This window comes from Petaurus breviceps, unplaced genomic scaffold (genome assembly GCF_028583685.1).
Source record: "Petaurus breviceps papuanus isolate PSGF00001 unplaced genomic scaffold, PetGlider_PUasm1.0 47, whole genome shotgun sequence".
Taxonomy (NCBI): domain Eukaryota; kingdom Metazoa; phylum Chordata; class Mammalia; order Diprotodontia; family Petauridae; genus Petaurus; species Petaurus breviceps.
Window position 1 is genome coordinate 1,249,321 of NW_027186349.1, and position 19,446 is coordinate 1,268,766.

General features: G+C 35.5%; 1 protein-coding gene and 1 pseudogene across 1 annotated transcript in view; one reads left to right on the forward strand and one right to left on the reverse strand.

Annotated features, from left to right (window-relative positions):
* Positions 1-19,446, forward strand: part of CDH12 (cadherin 12) — a 1,453,320-nt gene that overhangs the window by 809,354 nt on the left and 624,520 nt on the right. Inside the window, exon 3 of the mRNA XM_069101402.1 lies at positions 9,393-9,540. The gene's annotated coding sequence lies outside the window, so the exon portion shown is untranslated. The remainder of the gene's footprint in view (positions 1-9,392; positions 9,541-19,446) is intronic.
* LOC138171793 (hypoxia-inducible factor 1-alpha inhibitor pseudogene) lies at positions 4,525-9,773 on the reverse strand (annotated as a pseudogene).

Sequence of the window (19,446 nt, forward strand, 5' to 3'; positions counted from 1 at the left end):
TCAAAAAGTAGCAGGCCTCTTAAAAATGGGAAGGCAATGTGAAGAGTAAATATTAAAAATTAATATTAAATAATCAATGCATTCCATTAATACCATGCAATATGGAGATAATTTTCAATCATTATAATTATATTGTCTTTAATTTTTCAGTAGCTAAGATAAGGGAAAGGGGGGGCTAATGACCTAATCTTGGCATGGTAATGTAATGGCCATGTCCCTTGAAAAGGAATGTGTTATGATGATTAACCTGAAAATCACTAAAAATGTGCTGGAAATTAGTCATTTGTCTTTTTCTGTATGAGCAAGCTGAAACCAATATTCACTAGGTGAATCCTAAACCATTTTAATTGTACTTAGTGACAATTCTTGTTGGAACATTACTTATAGAGAAAAATATAGAAATAGTGTGCGTGTGTGTGTGTGTGTGTGTGTGTTTAAATTTGGATGGAAGGCCTGTACTTACCTTATACGTTGTGCCTACCTAATTCTTTCATAACCTTGCAAAGTCAAGGACAAACTATCTTAGGTTTTTATGATCAGATGATAATAAAGCTGGAATGGACCTTAGAGACAATTTTGTTGAGGCCCCTCATTTTTTAAATGAAGATAGCAAGTAGACAATAAGTTGTGACTAGTTAAAGGTCTAATACCTTGATAGTGTCAAAGTCTGGGCTAGTTCCCTAATCTCCCTATTTCAATTCAGTTTAATTTGACATTTGTTAAGTACATTTAAAGCTAGAAGGGAATTTAGAAGTCAACTAATCCAACTCACTTATTTTCTAGATTAGGAAACTGAGGCACAAGGAGCTTAAGCAAAGTGGCCAAGGTCAAATAATTCCAAGGGGGCAGATAGATGTCTGATTTGAACATAATTTCACTGATTCAAATTCAGTTCTGAAGGACACTACTCTCTATTGGGGTAAAAACACAAACAATTTTTGTTACATTAATGTAATGAAATATTACTGTGCCATGAGAAATGATGAATATGAAGACTTCAGAGTAGCATATGAAGACTTTTATGAGCAGATTCAGGGTCAAATAAGTGGAACCAGAAGCCAATACCACTTGAGGGGCTAATGTAGGTGATTTGTAGGGCAAACCTCCAAATATTCAACACTCATAGAAACATAAATGTAAAGAACAATTAAAAAAATAAACTTGAAACTGAATCATTAGAATTATTAAGGTCTCTCTGAAGGAGAAATGAGAAAAAAGTACCTCCCAGGTGGAACATTGCCTGCACTGCCATACTCATTTGATATATTGGTTAGTCTTGTGGAATCGCTTTTTGTCTGCTTTATTTTGTTTTTTATGGATGCCTCACCAGGCAAGGGAGGGGGAAGTATATATTTAGAAATAAAGGTGACATAAAAATATAATACATCAATAAAAGTTAAACATTTTTCAAAGACACGGTACAATTATTTTTCAGACAACTCTAGTCTGTTCTGTTTTTGATATATTGAGTACATGCCTCTCCATGGAGTACCTATAATTTACTAACTTAAAAAAAATCAACAGGTAAATTAAAATGTGTGCCTTACACATAAATAAAAACACACAAAAGATCTTAAAAGTATTCTGAGATCATAGAATTTAGTGGCATGTTTCTTTGGGAAGATCAATGTGCTATCACTTTGTTAGTTGGCTTGGTTATTTTCACCATTTGAAAACAATTAACAGTAATAGTTTGTGATTTCTTATCTGCTGTTAATTTGATTGTTACACACAGGTGTAGCTTTAGCAGTGAGTTAGTATTTAAAAGTGGAGATGATACAGCACAGAATCATGACTAAATCAGATAAATTCACCTGTGAATTTTAGGAAGCTGGTTAATGATACTCATTTACTGAATTTGAAAGAATTCATTTTTATTCTTTCTCAATAAAACTATGTCTAAATAGCTGTGTAAAATTATATCATAAGAAATAATAAAACCAGAGTTATAAAGCCAGAGGTCAGCAGGCTTTGGCCCAAGAAACAAATCATGCACCAACATCACCAACACCACAACCCTCTTTTCTTGTTGCAAAGCCTGGGAGTTAAAAATGTTTTTGGTTTGGTTTGGTTTGTTTTTTTTTTTACATTTTTAAAATATGATAAAACTTGATTTTTAAGTGTAAAAACATTCTTAGGTAGGGGCTGTACCAAAAAAAGACTGGCTAGTTTGACCCAAAGGTTATAGTTCCTGATCCCAGAAAATGTAAATTTTGCATAATGGACAACTAGTAAGTCACGCCCCCCCCTGCCCCCATCATGTATTGTGCAGACATTTACATTGATTGGACTGCTTAATTTTTTTTTTCCAAAGGAAGTGTTGTTATTCCTGTTATTGGTTCACCCTAGAATGACATGGTCTAGGCCTGAGTTAGTGTAGTGGGACAAACCTTATTCTGGAAGTCAGAACAAGTATTCTGTCTCTAGCTTTACTATTACTTAGTTCATTAACCTTATCAAATCATAATGTTTTTACACCTATTTCTATGCAGTTATTTTTCCATTTTCCAACTTTGTTATTAAAAAAAAACAAAACTAGAGAAAATGCCATGTCTTCCACACTCACACATATTCTGTTCCAATCAGAGAGAATACCAAGGCAAGCATAGAAAGCACAGGGATTTCCAAAAAACAAACAACCTACACACACTAGTCTTAGTGCAATCTAAACTGAGCTTCTTTGGAAAAGAACCATTGCTTTGATCCTAAAGAGTTAAACCTGTGGCAAAAAAAAAGAAAGAAAAAAAAAAGAAAAACATGTCCTCCCATATTCCTCCCTCACTCTTTCCAGGGAGACTTCCTACAGGAGAATAACCCTGTCCTGTCACTCAAGATCAAGGAAAGGCCCATGGCTGGTGCCTACAGCAACCTTGGATGTTACTGGGTAAAGGAGGGGGTACTTTTCAGAAGGTTGGAGCATCTGTACATCCAGAACTAGGGGAGATGGCAAGGGCTCTCACTTATCTCCCCCAATATATGGACAGGAAAGCAGCCCCAGTTAGCCTCTTAGACTCTAGTGTCAACTGCTTCAGTCACTGACCCTCCCATTGTCTATGGAGGCAAGCAGTTGGCTAAGACCAGGAAAGTCAGGAAGCTCAAGCTAAAATGAAGGGGAGAGACCGGGGATTCCTGTGCCTTAGAGGCTTTATCTTATGAATCTCAAACTTGTACCAAAGTCCAACCAATATAAATAAGCTAAAAACTGAATTAAAATCATCTTGGTGGGCCAGGCTGCAACTTCTCTGCAGCAGTATCCAGTGAAAGTGAAGCAAGTCAGCATGTGGAGTGTTGGTAAACAGACTTCAGTCACAGTGTGGCCATGGCCATCTGAACAGAGGCACATGTAGGCTAGAAAGCTCCTTGTCCTATAGCGTAGCCATTCTTGGAAAAATCCTGCTGTGGAGAGAGCATTGGTAGGCAGAACCTGGCTAGAGTATGGAGACAAGGATATACACACACAAGTCAGCTAGTTCCTTCTTTCCTGTAGCTAGGATACCCCCATGCTGGAGAAAATCAAACTAAATTGCTGGTGTATAGGCAGAGTTATCTATCAAAAAATACTGAAACTTAGGAATTCCAGGAACTTGGAAGACTAGACATCAAGTCCACAAACTCCCTTAAAAGATGCCAATGTCATCCAGGCAAGCTTGTCTCCTTCCCTCACTCAGATCTTGGCAGTGAGGCTGTATGGCATCATGCCAAGTGACAAGCGCTTCATCACATCCTCAGGGGCCTAGGAGGAAGGACACAAAGACAGTCTCACACACACACACACACACACACACACACAGAGTGAGACAAAGATGGAACCCTAAACTGAATATAGGACTTTGGGGCAGAGAGAGGGAAGGTAATTAATAACAGGATTGAGGGAGGAAAAAAATCACTCAGGATGGGACAGAGTTGGCGCAGCTAGCTAGTGCTGTGTATAGAGCGCTGGTCCTGTAATCAGGAGGACCTGAGTTGTAATCCAGCCTCAGACACTTACTAGCTGTGCGACCCTGAGCAAATCACTTAACCGCAGTTGCCTTCCCCCTAAAAAAATAAATAAAAAGATTAAAAAAATAGATGGGAGCAAAGGAGGGTAGATTGGTTAATTGCTCCACCTGACCTTGATAGAGGGCCAGAGCATGGAGTCAGGCAGACTTATTTTTCTGAGTTTAAATCTGGTCTCAGATACTAGCCATGTGACCCTGGGAAAGTCACTTAACTCTGTTTATCTCAGGTCCTCATCTGTAATATGAGCTGGAGAAGGAAATGGCAAACCACTCTAGTATCTTTGCCAAGAAAACCCCAAATGGGCAAAGAGTCTGATACAACTAAAACAACTCAATAACAAACAACAGATCTCACATTCCTGCCCTGGGAGACTGGGCAGGAATAAAGTCTGTTAAGGGCTGTGTGCAGTTACTATCACACTGGATCTTCTAGTCCTCATCAAACAAAGCAGTGTGGACCACACAAGATGGGATGAAATAGGATGGTTGGCAGTCATCCAGAAGGAGGCCTCAGCTTCCAAGCAGATTAGTTGTATCTACTACTGATCATCATGTTCAACAAGGGACCCACCTCTTTGTAGGTTCCCTAGGCCCTCTCCTAGCGTCTTCTCAATATTTCTCATTATGGCCACTTTTTGTTGAACCTTGGGCAGATATTCAGTCTTATTAGGTGCCCTCATATCAGATTCTCACATTGATGGTGGTCCCTCCATTCAGTAATGATTCTATGTGATGCCACCAGTACATAGGGATTTAAAGAACATCACCAGGGCCAACTACTGTCTCATAGCCCATCATGTACTAAAAGCTGGGGAACCTTTTGTAGTTAGGATTGTCAAAATCCATCTGACTCTGCCTGTCAAAGGGTGGTACATGTGGTAAGGAATGAGGTACTCAAAGTGATATGGAAGAAACAAGAGGGATCACTTACAGCCCTTGATCTGAACAAAGAAGTTTTGATGTTCATCGTAGCAGAGCATTTCCTTCCACATTTCCTTTCTCATTTCCTTCCACACCAATGAGCAACACGTTGCAGGTCAGGGGCTATTTATTAATCCAGTTCCAGTTAAAACCCAAGAAGTCCATGAGAGATTTTTTTTTCCCCTTCTGTATCATTGAGGCTCTGATACCTCTCTTAACTGCCCCACTGCTCTATGACCTATACATTTTCTACAAACTCATGGAATTCCATATCTTTCCTGTTGGAATTTGGAACTATACAATGAGAAATCTCCATTGCCAATATCTTCTGTAGATAATCAAGATCCCATTTTAGGGCAGGATGCATTGTTGTGTCAGTCAATACCGCAGGCCTTTCATTCTCAATAAGCTCTTCTTCCTGAAGATCACTTTGGCTCAGGCACAGGATAGGCTGGATCCAGGAGCTATAGCTGAGGAGCTTGGACTTGTCCCAAGAGACTGGGAACCTGGGCCTCTGCTGGAGGACCCCCAGAACAGAGGCCAAGGCCAAACAAGCCACACTGCTATCATCTCTGCCTCCAAATCTCGCTTCACCTATGCCTTTTTAAAATAGTGTTACTACCTCCCTGGTTACTTTACATGGTTGGTTTAAAGATCAAATTAATGTGAAGTTGTTTAGTAAAGCTAGAATTATTAAACATAAATATTAATTAGAAAAATTGAAATCATTAGAATGTATAGTGCTTAATTTTTTTATGACTATGTTCTAGAACTTGAAATCATTTTTTAAAATTACTATTTTAAAGCTCATGTGGCTTTGTTTAAAACTTCAAGGTAAAATTTGAATAATCTATAGACAGACTGCTTCCAAATCATGTGTTGAACTTTGATATCTCAGTCATATTCTTGGTAAAACTGAAATAGCAATTTAACCAAGTATGATTTTAGGTATATATGCTTTTGATAATGCTATCAAGATAATGTCATCTGCTTTTTTTCTCCCTCTCCTTTCTCATCTTCCTCTACCAAGTAAATGAGATTGGAGAGAATCATTAAAATTTCCTTTTTGGAATCCTCTTGCATGATGTAGTGAAAAGGTAAAAAAAAAAAGTAAGAAGTAAAAAAACTTGGGTTTGAGTCCTTGGTTCAGTCACTTACTGTCTATTTGACTTTGCACAAGTGATTTAACTTCTCAGAGATTTAGTTTCCTCATTTGTAAAGTGGAAAGAATAATACTTTTCAAGGATATTGTGAATATCAAATGAATTAATATATACAAAGCCCTTTGTAACCCTAAAGCATTTTTATTTATGAGTTATTTTATTATAGCTAAAGTCAAGAAATTGGAATCGGTATTTTCTGGAATTCTCTCCTCCAAGATCTACAAGGAATTTTATTTTCTTATTTTCCATCATTTTACTTTAAGCAAGTCAACTTGATTTAATCCAACAGCTATGCTAATCACTTACTAAGTCTGTGGGACTGTGCAAGACTCTTGGGGCAAAATGACAAAACTAAGCAGCCCCTACCACTCACGGTGATTATTTTCTATTCTATTATTTAGTAAAAACCAAGTACAATAACCTGACTTGAAAGGTACATTCATTATTATACTTCACTTTTTGTTCCTTCATTGTTAATATTCTCCACATTGAAATGGACACTGTCAATGTATTACAGAATTAAGTGTTTAACCTTTTGCTATACAAAAACAAATTTTAACAAAGTAGATGTGAAATGACCATTAATCAGGGTAATTGTTCAATTCAGGTGGATTCAAAGAGTTCCAGGCTTAGTCATTGGAAATGTTTGCCATGTATATTCATATTCCTAGAACATTGTAGAAAATAAATGTTTAAAGTATAGGTAGGGGAGAGAGAAAAAGAGAGAGACGGGGGGGGGGTGAGAAGGGGAGAAAGAGAGAGAAAATACTATTGATTTCCCTCTCTTTTTTGCTGTATTATTAATTTTCTTCCATGAAGTTTATTATAATAACATTGGCCATTAGAACATACACTACTTAAAGGTCTCAGCAAGGGAATTATGAATTTTCAATTAAGTGGCACCAGATACATTCTTCCCAGTTTTATCATGACCTACAACCTCCAAGAATTGTACTTTACAGCTAAAAATTACATCAAGTCAAAGATGTTTTACCTGATGCAATTTGCCATCTGCAGCAAAATAAAGAGAATGAGATTAGTGAAATTAGCACTCCTCTTAGCTGTAAAGTATAATTCTTGAAGGTTGTAGGGTAAGGTAAGCAGGTGTTTTGAAAGGAAGGTAATTTCAAAAAATAAAATTCATTCTCAAATAAGACCTTAGACCAGTTAAAGAGTATATCCATAATTGCTTATACATACATAGACATTCTATAAATGTGCGTATGTGTGATATGTGAATATGCATATTCACATATATGTGCACGTATATATGTATCTGTGTGTGCATTTATAACTACCATCGAATATTATAGATATTTTGTTTTCATCAGTATTTTTTTCAAAGATACCCCCGCATTCTAATAAAGAGACTATTTACTATTTATGTTTTGGATGTCTCATTTGAGAGGTGGAGGAGTTTTCAAGTAGTCATTTTTCAAGTGGAACTCATTAATGCTAATCTTTAATTGGATAATGGTTCTCCTGTTGAGGAGGAAAAAGTACTAGTTCTTTCTCTGCAGGAGGGTAGGTGCCCACCGAAGAGAGGATTTCTTCCGTACAGCTCCCAACCTCAGCCAGTTGAGGGAGCAAGAGACCTCATCTGTAAATTGAATTGTCTTGGTCCTCCTTATACAAGATTCTCATTATTACAACATGTACTTTAAGTTCAAGAATCTGTCCTATTTACAATAATTCCCAGTTTATAGATTTTATGTCTTTTAGAAGGTCCAACTAAACGAATTTTAAAAATTAATGAATAATAGACTTTTATTATACATCCCATGAAAATTTGAGGTAACCACTTTTTGTAATAAATATAACGAGTTTGCTTTAGTGTTCCTCCATTTGAATTAGAGTTATTCTAGGATACACACAAACATAGAACCACAACTATAATTTAACTGTGTGTGTGTGTGTGTGTGTGTGTGTAACACCAATAAACAGTGTTACCAAGGGAATGCCATATGTCCCAAGTGTGACTGGTTTCGAAAAATAGAGGTGCTGAACATTTTGGCATCATTCTAAGAGGACATTCACCACTTATTCTTTCTGGCAATAAAATTTTCTCACCCTTAAGACATGCAAATGACTTTTTTCATCTGTTCTTTTTATTCTATTTGCATATGTTTTTTTTTCTCTTGTTAAAGTTAGCACCAACAAAAAATTAACCATTTGGTACTCCTACATTTAGTTCATTCCTTCTTTTTTTAAAAGGATTTATAATCCGTAAACTGATAATTTTGGATTTAAAACATATTAAGAAGCTGTCAAGTGGGCAATAGCAAAAGGTCAGTTTTTGGAGGAGGTTTTAGCAAGTGGCTGCTACTACAGAAACTAATTATCTTAAGCAGTGTGTCGAATTTTTAGAGGCCCCCATAAAATGTCCTGTTCATTTTGATTAGTGTAAGGTAGAATGTTAGCAGATTACTTTATACTAAAGAAGGGATAATTTAGTAAGGTTCATTTATTGATTATCTTGGGAATCAGAAATATTTAATGGAATAATATAATCATTTCTTCAGTTTGATGTTCATTCAGTCTCTACTTTTTAGTGACTCTTTTTTGAGAATAACCAAATAATCCCATAGTCCTGTGTGTGTGTGTGTATGTGTGTGTGTGTGTATGTGTGTGTGTATGTGTATTCGTCAATGTGAAGCATTGCCAGGAATACTTTGTTGTGGGTGCCTTCATTTTATAACACAGAAAAATGTCCTTGTTGAGTTAACAAGCTCACGAAGTTCCTTTTACCTAAGCAGAGGTCAAAGTAAGCATCCGTCTCTAGGGTTAAAGGCCCATGAAGGAATCCCCTTTTATCCTTTTGTCTCTAAGTGCAGAATATTTTCAGGTTTGTCTAACAAGTCAGCTACACCAGTTTCTTAATTGCTCAGCTGTACTCTGTGTCTAGTACTTCTGCACCTTAAGAAACAGCATGTGAAAGCACATTTGTTTAAGTCCTCACATGGTTAACATCGTGGGTAACCTCCTCAGAAATTATAGCCTTGGCTGCAGCTCATCCATTAGTCTGGAGGAGACAAGATTCCCAAGTGGCCCTGGTGCCTTTTCCAATTCCCTTGCGACCCACCAATCCTCTCAGTGCTTTCCCTGCATGCAGGGAGTGTTCAGTGCTAATCAGGTCAATGATCATCCCACAGCTCAAGGGACATGACAGGAGCCTATCACAGCAGTTACTGGGTCTTCCAGACCCGAGCACGTTTGCGGAGAATCTCATGTTAAGAAACATTGCTTTGGTCCTCACTTACTCACTGGGAACCTCTGAGGATTTCAGCTTATCTCTTTCTCTCTCCTTTAGACAGCAAGGAGTTCAGCATAAACAGGAAAAAAGCAGCCCAGCATGCAGCTATCTGGAGGGTGTTGATTGAAAACTTAGATACCCCCACCCCAATCAAGGTTGATTTGACTGATGTCTCTGCTGTATGAAAGGCAAGATTTCAATTAAGGTAAGTGCTTCCTTATCAGGGTGACTGCATCGGCATCAGGCTGAATTTCTGCACTGAAAGTTCTGACTGACTAAGCTGACATTCATTCTGCACTGCAGCAAGTGAATGTGTTTATGGCAGTAAAAGGCTGAGTTTACAGGCAAGTGTCCCACAGTGATAACTGTGGCTTTTAGACAGTGATCTTCTTCTTCTTCTTCTTTTTTTTACACACCTCCCTGGGAACTCTCACGCATTTTGAAATTACATCACGTTTGGGTTCACGGGGAAAAGAAGAGAAATGTGAAAAAAGGTTTGGGAGATACTTTCTTCTCTCTTACCTTTTAAAATAATCTGTTTAGGGGATTGTTGAATGCAAAGAAACTTGATTTTGATTGAAGTGTTTTGTTCATACCATATGACAAAATCTCCTGCTTTACAAGCTCTAAAGTTAAATGAGATGGAAAGAAATTTTGAAAATGTTGAGTTCAAGGATCTGTGAAATTTTACAGGTTAGCTAACATCACTGAAAGAATGAGTTTGACTTCTGTGAGGGTTTTAAGACTGACATAATTTTGAAAAGTTTCCATTACAGATTTAAGAATAATAAAAAAAGAAAAAGTAAACAAAAACTATTTTGATTTGAATGTTCCAAAAAGCATATCCTTAGCTGTCAGAAGGAAAGTAATCTTGTGTGAATGTTTGTTTAGCTTAAAATCTAGAGACTTACCTTAAATGAAGGTGAGAGAGCCAAGGGAAGTTATGGAAAAGAAATGAACTGATTGCTGAAATGCTTATGTATGAAAAAAGGAGAGGAACTGAATATTAAGTGATTTTCAGGACTGAATTTTAGATTGCATGCTTTTTCAAGAGAATCTTGAATGCTCACATTTGGGATGTTTCTTAGTCTCCAGCCTATAATGACCTGAGTTTATCTTTATGTTAAAGCAATTTTATGTACATAGTAAAGGCAGTTTTTTGGGAAGTTTAAAGTGATGAACTCTTTCCTCTTCTTCCATACCTACCACTCTCTCCCTCAAACAGGGAGAAAATTGTGTTAACTTGTTCCCTTTTGGGATTAAATCACCTCTCTACTTTATTTTTTTCAAATTGCACAGATATAATAAACACTTTTATAGTGAATTTAGTTGGGGTAATGTATTTTTCAATAAAGTATACATATACTCCAACTACCCTGCTATTTAATATGAAAAAATGTATTGTATTATGTATGTATTATTATTATAAAACAATTAAACACACTTCATAATGAAAATTTAAGAAATAGCAGACTTTGTTTTATTTTCAATTAATTTTTATGTAAGTTATATTGATAGTGATGATATTTAATCCTAATCCATTAATTCTAATGTGGAAATACAGATAAACCTGTACAGAAACTTTTCCACATGGTCCTAGTATAGGAGTGTGGGGGTGGTGTATGTATTTGGGAGAAGAGAAGAGGACAAGCACATAATTGAACAGGAGTTTTCAAGCATCTTCTCTAGTTTTCCACAGCAGGGAACTCTTTGTATTTCAAAGTGTTTTTGTATTACCTTCCACAAATATCATACATATGGATTTGGGACACTTTAGAAAAGGTGCCAAATGTTGGCTGTCTTAATTGGCTATCACTGCCCTGTCACAGTGGAGAGCATTGCAATTCTGCAGGCAATGCATTTCAGGCTGATGATGATGTTACTGACTTCCAATCCCTTCCCCACAGGAATAAGACATTTTCAGGAGTCCCACAGGCACTGGTTTGTACTTGTTGGTGTGTCTCTATGTTTGTATCTAAAGCCCTGGGCATGTATTATTTGGCTCTGTCTTCCTTTTTCCCCAAGGGATAGTGTTTCTCAAATCATTTAGGAGGGGAGTTTGACAGGATGGTGTGTAAGTTTTTGCTCTAGCTGTTGCCTTTGAGTCTTGATTCTTTTGAAAGTTGTCCTAACAATAAATGCAACACTATCAACATTGAAAATTTTTTATTAGAAATTTGCATATTCCTTAAAATATTTCTCCTTTTGTTAGGGATCTGAAAACCTAAGACTGACCATAGTCACATATTCTATGAAATTCTATAAGATACATTTACTACACATAGTGTAATTGACTACCTTCTGATTTGATTAATCCATATTCTTATAAAGAAATCATATTTCACAAGGAAAGGAGGAAAACTAGAAACCTCTAGCAAGGTACATTGCTGTAGGTAGGAGAACGTGACAGGGAACACTCATAAAGAAATGGGTGAAAAAATGTAGTAAATAAAGTTTGTCTTTGGCCCATTGTAGGGTGTATGTGTGTGTGTGTGTGTGTGTGTATGTGTGTGTGAAGGCATGTAAACCTGAAATAATGGAATTTTAATGGTGAAACAGCACCTAGTTTAGTTGATGTTTGTGAGATAGTATGGCCTACCTACTTTATGCTCCAGTCACTAGATAGGGGATCACCTTGTATAAAAGAATAGCGGTGTGCCTTGTGGCACTATTTAACATGGTGGACTCTTTCAGATTTTGACAATGAAATTCAAGAATACTTAAACATTTGTTTCCTAGTGATGGTGTTAATGTAACTCCAGACTCCTAAAAATTGTTTTCAGTACAGTTTTCTTCATTGTTGAGACAGGGTGAATAGTTTTTTATATGATTTTGCTATCTTCAGTAGTTGAAACAAACACAAATGTAGTTTGTTCTTGGTTTCTGAATGAGATTGGTGTTCAGATCTTTGCCTCAAGCAAATTCTGATTGCTACTGACAGAAAAGGCAGTTTACTATCTGGGCAATCTCTATTGAAAATTAGTATCCAATACTCAGTCTTTTTTTTTTCCCAAGAGAGGTTGACACACTGTCAAGTTAAAATAACAGAAGAAAAGTAGAGATATACAGATATAATAAATTGATATTGAAATGAGAAACAATTTTTGATTAAAGGAAGATAAAAGCAATTCTTGTTAGTGATAATGTGTAACCACAGAATTAGAAAAGAAAAGGAACTTAACAGTGAAAATTACATTTTAAAAAGGAGATAAAGAAAACAGATAGAAAAGGAACCAGACTTTTCTTCCATTATCCCCAAATATCCCTTTGTCTACACAAGGTGATTTGTGTTTCCTTCGTCTTCCTATAGCTCATCACATTTAGATGATCCATGATAGCTGCTCTCAGCTCCATGAGATGACAAAACACCAGTATCCATTCTAAATTGTTCTTAATTTCTCATTTATTCCTTGATAGTCTGTTCACCCTGTATTTACCACAGTGAAAGAGTAAATAATCTCTACCTGAAACTGCTTACTATTGATTCTAAACTGTACTGGAAAGAGTTGAATTATTTTCGGGTCACACACACAAGAGGTGTAAATTATATATTTTTTCATCTTGTCCTCTAGTTATTTAGACAGTTGCCTGGGGCAGTGAGAGGTTAAATGATTTATCCAGAGTTATACAATGACTGTGTATCAGAGGAAGAATTTGAACCTAGGTCTTCCTGACTGAGAGGGAGAATTCCATATCCACCACATGATTCTGCCTCTCAAAAGCTCCCTTAAAGTCAAAAATTGCAGAGAAGGTACTAGTGCTTAACTCAAAGTTCTGTATACAACAATGAAACCACAAGTCTAGTTAAATAATAATTATTTGACAATAATTATCTAATAATTATTATAATAAAATAATAAAACAAAAAATACATCATGGGTGTATGTTTTAGGGTGGTGATAGTGCTCATGTTATACATGTTTCCCTATGTTACGTGTTCATATACTTGTTGTTCAGTCATTTTTCAGTTGTGTCCAATTCTTTGTGAGCTCATTGAGGGTTTTCTTGGCAAAGATAGTGGAGTGGTTTGCTATTTCCTTCGCTAGCTCATTTTATAGATGAGAAAACTGAGGCAAACAGTTAAGTGACTTACCCAGTATCACACAGCTAGCAAGTATCTGAAGCCAGATTTGAACTCAGGAAGATAGGTTTTGTGCCTCTAGGCCTGACACTATCCACTGTGCTATCGAGCTGTCCAGTATATTTGTTATAGGTTAATTTTGCCACTGAAGATAAGATAGAACAATTTCTACAAGGGTATTGTTACCCCCAACCTCCAAAGGAATAAAACTGGTGCTAATAATTTTAAAAAAATAGTGCTCATGAACCAAAATGGTGCTCATGAACTGGGGAGCCTTCTGAAATTACTTTTCTCTGACCCCTCTGGGAAGTTGAAAAAGATGTCCTCCCGTCAGTAGCATTATCATGAGCTGCTGTTCTCTGATCACTGCTAAAGAAACATAGACTTTACTTGACCTTGCTTGTCCATAGCAGCAGATTTGAAATTTAAGAAGTTACCTCCTCTCATGATCAGACAGTCAGGTTCATTGATTTGAAGGGAAAGTGAGTGTGTATGTAAGATGTGTGTATGGTGTGGGGCAGAAGGAGGTGAATTCTTGAGAGAAAAACAGAATGAAGTTATGCCATATTTCCTTGGTGGGGAGGTTAGTAAGACAATCTGGTGTTATAAGACTCATTTGATGGATATCTTGTGAGCATTAGTAGACATCTTCCTATTTTATTAGAAAGACCAAAATATCATACATGAGCTTGATATTTCATCTATAGTATGAAAAGTATTTTGCAGTATTTTAAAGATTGCTTGGAAGTTATCTTTTTTTTAAAAGACAGAGATGAGCATTTTATTTATCATTATTGTCGAACTCTTGTGATCAAATCTCCTGAGTACAGTTTTTGCCAAAGTTACTAATCACAACAAGATAGCCTAAGTGAGATCATTTTGGCCTAAATTTTGGCTCTCATAATGATCCACAGTAAAAATGTAGGCCATTTCCCAATCCCTGACTTCTGTTTTTATAAAATCAGCATAACAAAACAAAATTCATGGATAACAGTTTTAGCCCTCTGCTTCATTTTAGTGAAACGTATTTGACTTTTTTTGTTTGTTTGTTTAAAAAGTTTTGAAATTACCATTATTTTCTTATAACATTTTATATTTATAAAAAACATAATATAAAAACATTTAAGCATGCTCTGATTTCCAGAAAATGCACACTGAAATGATGTTAGCAATCCTCTGTGTAGTATGGTAACTCTGTATATTTCTCCAGTAAGGATAAATCATTTTTCCTTAAAAAAATTCCACTGGCTGAATAGGAAATTGAGTAAGGAAATTAAAATGTATCTTATATCCATGCACAATTTAAATAGAATTTCAAGCAACTATTCACTTGAACTTCAGAAAACTTGGATATTCTCAGTGGACTGTCTAGAGTTTTGCAATGTAGATATTGTATGTGTATCTTTTCTATTATTCTATAGGACATTCATTCTTCTGTCCTATTTTGTGATACTTCTGCTCACTATTACATTCCATGTTCCCATTGCTCCCCTCTCTAATGACTAATTAGCACATTTTTTGACCAATAGGAGACCATGAGATAGAAAAGGATCAGTGCTGGATTTGTAGGCAAAATACTTGGGTATGAAATTTATCTCTGCTACTTAATGCTTGTGTGACTTGTGGCAAGCTATTTTTTTTGTGTGCTTCAGGTTCCTCATTTGTAATGAGGGGATTGGATTAAATGCCATGTAAATTCCCCTTTAAGCAGAACTATATTATGGACTAGATCCAAAAGAATAATCTAAGATTGCTTATGTTTGAAGACTGAGGAGTTCCACATAAGGAAATATTGTAGATAATGGAGGTTAATTCCTTCAAGTGACCAAACTATAATTTATTTTAATCACTTTTCAAATAAAGTTTTATTAAATAGATTATAATTTCTTTGTCTTGTTGAACATAATACACTGAATAGAGTTTATGCTTTGGATGACTTGGAGTCATTGTAAACAAGCATTAGTTTATTCTGTAATACAATTATATCTTCAGATTCAATATATTTGATATCTATTTGCTCTCAAATTGAGTAAATATATAATGCTATACTTTTTGAACTCTTTTGTTGTTTCTTCCTTTCTCCTTGGCTTTCTTCATTCTTTGCTATGGTGAGTGTTCCAGATTCAAACTGCTTCCCTTTCTCCCTCTTTTCATATGATGATTCTAATCTGTTGTTGGTGTATGTCTGTGGGAAAGCCAAGCTATGAAAACTCTCAGTCAAAATAAGATTGGAGAAGGTTTGTGTAAGGAAGGTCCAAGGAAGTGTCTTTTGAGTATATGGATTATGTGACATCTCTTTACCTACTTAGAGAATTTTCTTGGGTCCTTCTGAAATCTTAACTGTTTTCCAAATAGTTGAAGTGCTAAATGAGTGAATTATTACCTACTTGTTTTCAGAATAACTTGCATAGAAGAGTTACTTTTATTTTCCAATTTTAAAAGTTAAAAATGATACAAATCATAGAAATTTCACACAAGGGATATATGGAAATTTACCAAAATGGTTAAGTGACAGGTTAACAAACAGATCTATGTTAATAGGAATGTATGTGTAGAGCCTATATCAGATTGCATGCCATCTTGGGGAGGGAGGGGGGAAGAAGGGGGAGAAAATTTAAAACTTATGGAAGTGAATATTGAAAACTAAAAATAAATTAATAAAAAAATAAATAAATAAATAAAAAAACTCAAACAGATCTATGTCTCCAGGTTATACAGGTATAGGGATAAATTTGTCTTCTTATATAATGAATTATTTACATCAGTTTCACATAGTGTGTTGTGAAAGAAACCCTTTAAAAGCAGTTTATACATATAGAAGAAAATACTAACCCTAAAAGTGTTGTAATTCAAATAATATATGTAAGTATATAAAACTATCAGCTATACCGATGTTTTTTCAGTCTTCCCTAATCTGTGATATTTTATTTTTAGTTTTCTGTTATAGTCATCTTTCAATTTGTATTGACAATTATTACCCTGTAGTCAAAATAAACCATATATAATACATCCCAAACATTCCCTCCTTTAAGGGACGATATAGTTTTGGTAGGGCGAAAAGAATCAATATGTATGAAAATAAAGACCTTAGCCAGGCATGAAAAGTCTTCCATGATCTAATTCCAACTCAGATTCCTGGTCTTACCCCACTCTACTTCCCTACTGGAAGAGACCTCAAAGTTCATCTTCTAGCTAACTCAGTTTACAAATGAGGAAATTGAGGTTCAGGATTTATTTTCCTATGTTCCCAGGTAACATTATCAGCATTGGGATTATTATTGATACCCTCTGACTCCAAAGCCTCTTTCCACTATACTAGAGCTTCTCTACTTGCTATTGTTTTATAATTTTCCAAACCAAAATATCCCATCTATGGCCACTACTCCCCTACATTTCTTGCCTTCCCATTAAAATGTAAGGTATTTGGGGGCACATATTATCTCATTTTTGTATTTATAGCATCAGTATTTAGCATTGTGCTAAACACGTGATAAACATTTACTATATGTCTTTTCATTTGTTCTTCATTTGTAGAACATTGTATTTTTCTTATGTACTTCTAATTACATTATAATTATTTGCATTCATGTTTTTATCACTAGAGTATATGTTCTATGAGGCCAGGTACTATAGTTTATTGAGCTTTTTATGTATCTCAGTACCCGGTGGTAAATACCATATCTGTTTAAGTCAATGGATAAGTTAGGTTTATAAGTAAAATAATTAGTTTAGAAAGCAAAAATATCAGGCATGAGGTAGAATATTTTGAAAATCATTCATGGATAATATGGAGAATGTATAATGTATTCAGTTTCAATCAATAAACACTTTTATTGAGTGTTAAGGAATGTGCTCTATTCTGGGAATACAAATACAAAGACAAATAATCCTACTCATAAGGCACAATTGCACTGGGCAGAAAGAAGGGAAGCGCCTATGAGGTTAGGACCACAACATAAGCAAAATTACAGAATCAGAAAGAGATATAACCTATTTAAATTATAGTAGACATAGGTGGTATAATGGGAGGAGTTCGGGCTATGGAGTCAGAGGACCTGATTGTAAATCTGGTCACTGATCTCCTCTATAACCTTGTAAATATCACCTAACTTTCTCTAGGCTTCAGATTCCTCATCAGTACAATGGGGAATGGATATGCTTGTCCCTGAAGGTCCTTTAAGATCAAAATCTATTATCCTATGACTCAACTGGAGCAGAAAGCACATTTTGCAGTTGTGGGTGTGAGGGGGAAGGGTTGAATAAATAGAAAAGGTCCTAATTTGAGTGGTCTTTAAATTCAGTCAGAGGAATTTGGATTTTATGTGACAAGCAATTAAGAGCCATGTAGAACCCTGAGCATGGTAGTAACATGATGAAATGTGATTAAGGAAGATAAACAAAGTCTTATATGGAAGAAATAAGTGAGAGGAAAGAGGACTAGATTAAAGCATACCAGATGGTTGGCTATTGAAATATTAAGTTATGAGAGCCAAGACTAGAATGATAACATGGGAAACTGATTTTTAAAAAAAGTCCTTTTTTGCCCATCCATATATGTGATGATTGAATAAACATCCTTTGCAATCCTTTTCCCCTCCCCAGTGGTATCAAAGGTGTACTGAAAGTATGTAAAACCCTTAGAGATTCCCTGCTGCAGAAACATAGCTTGTTTGGATATTCCCAAAATATGTTGAGGAATTCTTTTTACTATACTAGTATGCCATCATATTAGGCATAATAAGTTTAAAAGGTCACATAACTTAAAAATTATTGCTAAATTATATGTGGAAAACTGAATTACTTTATGCCTACAAACCAAAAAAAGTGCATTGTGTTAATATTTATCTATTTTGTCATGGTTATAAGTAGTGTGATGAAGTAGAAGTTTTACTGTACTTGAAATCAGGAGACTTAGGTTCAAATCCTACTACCTCTTACCCATGGGCAAGTCACATAACTTTTTGCAGTCTTCATTTTTACCCCATAGTATGTAAGACCCTTGAGGGTAGATATTGTCTTGTATTTTGTTTTATTTGTATTCATATCACTAGTGTCTAGGAAACTGCTCAGTGTCCTAGGAACATAGCAAGTCCCGTGTGTCCTTGGAACACTCCAAATGTTTAATGACAGTTTTTTGCCTGATGGATTTATGATAAAATTTCTACCACCTAATTCTCAAGATTTTGAGGCCAAAATTTATAAAGTTTAAATATTATGTAATTGTGAATAATTGGTCATAATTAGTTGATCTCAACAGAAAGATAATCTGGAAAATATAAAATCTTATTAATCTCATTTGGCAATGAACACTGATGAGGCTGTAAATAGTTTGTAGAGTGGAAAGAAAACTGGATTTGATATCAGAGTAACTGGCTTCCAGTCTTTGTTTGTCCACTTACTACATGTGTAATCTTAGGCTTCTCTTTTCTGAGTATCAGTTTAATGACCTATAAAATGAGAGAATAGCAACTCAAAATCTGTTATTCTTTCCTGTGATCTCATATTTTAGGAGTCTGATTATACCAGTGAGGGTATTTCTTCACCAATACAGATGGCAGCTCATCAGTATCTTTATTCAAGTAACAAACTAGTGATGAAAGATAATTTTTAGTCAATATCTACCCAACTTTAACCTTCTGAATGCTTATATTTTTCAAGTGTCCTATTGTGAATCCAGATTTTTTTAAATTTTCTAACTACTTTAAGTAGAAAAGACTTTATGCATAACTAATTCTTGCTAGTGAAAAGAAAACTGTTACAGTAAAAAACGGAACCAAAGAAAAATATCCAGGAGGGAAAAACAAAACCCAAATCAAGTTTTGTGCCAAGGATAAGCAAAACCCAAAGTTCAGGAACCAAAGCAGAATTTTCAGCAGCATAAATCTTTCTGAGGCTGCGTTTCTATGTGGTTTGGGGTTTCCTATGCTTTGCAAGGATGAAGTTCCTAGGTTCAAGCTAGATATAAGTTACAAAGTTCCAGGAGAAGGATGGACGCTCAGAAAGCTGTCTTCCCTTATGCTACTTAGAAGA